Source organism: Echinops telfairi, unplaced genomic scaffold (genome assembly GCF_000313985.2).
Source record: "Echinops telfairi isolate 266 unplaced genomic scaffold, ASM31398v2 ScPeMD7_36;HRSCAF=134, whole genome shotgun sequence".
Taxonomy (NCBI): domain Eukaryota; kingdom Metazoa; phylum Chordata; class Mammalia; order Afrosoricida; family Tenrecidae; genus Echinops; species Echinops telfairi.
The window spans coordinates 4,317,688-4,320,958 of record NW_022103934.1 but is presented as its reverse complement, the minus strand read 5'-3'; the positions used below and the strand labels follow the sequence as shown (position 1 = coordinate 4,320,958).

The 3,271-nt window shown below is 45.0% G+C and overlaps 1 protein-coding gene across 3 annotated transcripts in view; it reads left to right on the top strand.

The window, feature by feature from the left end:
• Positions 1 to 3,271, top strand: part of ZNF557 (zinc finger protein 557) — a 35,138-nt gene that overhangs the window by 1,782 nt on the left and 30,085 nt on the right. The gene's annotated exons all lie outside the window — the stretch shown is intronic.

Below are 3,271 nucleotides of genomic sequence, written 5' to 3'. Positions count from 1 at the left end.
AAATATCATTTATTATTTATTATATTATTTATGGCATCAAGCGTGTACAGTATGAGCCAATCAGTGACAGTAATGACAGAGCATGTGCTGTTATGCAAAAACCGCGATAGAGTGAAGCCGCAGCGCGAAGCGGCGAGGGTTCATGGTACCTCTCTAATTCCATTCCTGTCTCCTCTTCCCAAGATTCCGCACACCCATGCTAGCTTCTCCTTACATTCATTTTATCCTCTCAGCACTTCTTTTGTATCTATAAACAAAAGTGGGGTGTGTGTGTGTGTGTGTGTGTGTGTGTAATTTATTTATATTCTGTATATTCTACACTCTTATTTTCTTTTTGAATGAAATTTGAACATTTGGAATGAGCCAGCTGAACTCAGGGGGTCCCGGTATTGTTGATAGCATCCAAAGCATCATATTGCGACATAGATCTTCTCCTGTCCAGAAGGATTATGGGGTTGACCTTGGCTACAGTCAGTGGCATAGAGCTTCATCACAACCTATTTGATTTGGCACTAGCTGGCCTTGACACCCACAGTGAACTCAAGTGGATGGCTGCCTTCGATTTTCTCAGTGGTCAGGGAGAACTTGATGACGGCATAGTGGTCAAGCTTGTTGTTCTTGGAGGTGCCCGCCCAAGGATATTTGGGGTTGCTTTCAGGGCTGGAGCATCTTGGGCCGCACTGTGTCGGAGTGTGTATGTGTGCGCATGTCTGTGTCTGTGGACACCTTCCGGCACTGCCTCCTTGACCTGCAAAGCCTTTGCTTTAGTTTAAGTTTGGGAATGGCAAGGACTTCTTTCTTTACTTTTGGCACCATCTTTGTAAAAGGGGGCAATGCCTCACCTTGACTTTTTTTCTTGTCTGGCCTTTTTTTTGTTTTTTTAACCTAACATTTCAGGATAAGAACATCAATACTAGAGATCCTTTTGATCTTTCCTATGTTTATTTCCAGTTACTGGAAATAAATATCGAGTCAGTTTGGACTCTTTGTGGCCTATGTATGTCACAGTATGGCTGTGCTCCATAGCGTTTTCCGTGGCTGGTTTGCTTCCAGAAGTACGTTACACTTTTCTTCTGTGGCACCTCTGGCTGCTCCGAACTCTCCAACTTCGGGGTCAGTAGCTGAGTAGGTTAACTGCTTGTACCAGTCAGGGACTCCAGTGACCCCATGGCTCCCATAATTTAATGGGAACTTGTGTTGTTGTTGCCATTCTTTTGCTATTATAAGTAGTGCCACAGTGAATAACCTTGCACATGTCTTTTGGTGTGTATGTATCTTTGTTGAAAGAAACCACTAGAATTGAAGTAATTGGGAAAAGGATAATGTTTTTGCAGCTGTGCCTGATGTGGCCAAAAATCCTTCCCTAGGCGCCATGAAATACAGTGTCTGAGAAGTCAGCCTTGTCAATAGCGAGTATTGTTGATCTCACAGGTAAAACATGATCTCGGTGTAGTTGCCTTCTGCATTTCTGTGAAGAAGCTTATTAATAAGGTAATTCTACCAAAGATATTGTTCTTCCGGTGGTGGCACAGCAGAGTGTGCTGTGTTGAGGAGTGGGCGGGACATGCAGAAATGAGCCATAGAATAAATCCACTTTCGAAACTTTGACTGTAACAAAGGGAAAAGACTCAGCCTTACCTGGGAAGGAAACTGTTCTTCTGATAGGCTGATATCTACCAAAATTACTGGCTCAGAGGTGAAGGCTTGTCAAAGAGCTGCGTAGCATGGGAGACACTGAAGAGAAAAGGCAGACTAATCACATACAGACAACTAATCATATACAGATCCGGTAAAAGACGGAGGAACTAGAACACAGAGTGAACTGCAGAGTGCGGCCTTATAGAGAAGGGCAGATAACTCCTCATTTGTAACAGGAAGGAGAAAAGAAGCCAGGATGCTGATGGTTGGGTGGTAAGCCTTTTTCCTCGTGGTATTACTTTGAGAAAAAGAATTCAGAGTCATCTGAAAGTGAGGGTGAATTCATTATCTTCTGCTGCATGACAAATAGCCCCAAAATGACAATAACCTTTTATCATTATTTTCTGTTTTGGTGGATCAGGGGCTCAGGAGAGCCTTAACTGAAAAGTTCTGACTTAGCATTTCCATGATGCAGGAGGCAATTCACTGGGGCTGTAGTCACATGAAGGCTTGACAAGTGGGGTAGGTTCACTTCCAAGGTGGTTCATTCTCATGGCTGCTACGTTGTTGCTGGCTGTTGATGCGCAGCTTCAGTTGTCCCCATCTGGGCCTCTCCACAGTGCTGCATTAGGGTCTCACAACACGGCGACTGGCTTCCATTAGTCTAGAGCAGGGGTCCTCAAACTTTTTAAACAGGGGGTCAGTTCACTGTCCCTCAGACCCGTTGGAGGGCTAACTATAGTTTTTAAAAAAAAACTATGAACAAATCCCTATGCACACTGCACATATCTTATTTTGAAGTTAAAAAAACAAATGGACAAAAACACCAGGTGGGCTGGATTAATGTCCTCAGCGGGCTGCATGTGGCCCGTGGGCCGTCGTTTGAGGACGCCTGGTCTCGAGCAAGCAGTCCAAGAGACCAAAGCTGCACTGCCTTCCACAACCTCATCTCAAGTCACTCCTCTCATCTCCGCCGTGTTCTATTGGCTCTACTTCTCTGTGGGAGAGGGCTGCCCAAGGGAGGAAAAATGACAAGGCAAGAATCATCTGGGGCCATTTTGGAAACCGGTGACCACAAAGGGAAACGGTGAGGATTTGTGAGACCTAAAGAGAGTCAGGGAAGTTTGAATCATCTCTGGATGAGGCCGGCGCACTGACTAGTAGGATTGCCCCCTGAACGATGGTTGTCGCCAGGTGCCATCCAGTCAGGTCTGACTCACAGCAACCCTGTGCACAACAGAAGGCAACGCTGCCGGGTCCTGCACCGTCCTCACAGTGGTTTCTGTGTTTGAGCCCATTTTTACAACCTCTGTGTCTGTCTATCTCATTGAAGGGCTTCCTCATTTTTGTGGCCCCTCTACTTTACCAAGCATCGTGTCCTTCTGTAAGAACGACTTGCCCCAGAAAGGTAGAGATCTCTTTTCATGTTGGCCGCCCTGATATTCTAAAGGTGGCAATATTACTGTTCTTGTACAGGCTGTTCTTGTACATGGCGTACACGTTACCATGAAGCAGGCAGACAATTAGAATCATCCTTTAGTAGAGTTTTCTAGGCTTGTGTGAAGGTAAGAAGTAAGTATTAGGAGATTTGTTAAATTGAAAGTCAATGAAATCTGAGCTAGATAAGTATGAA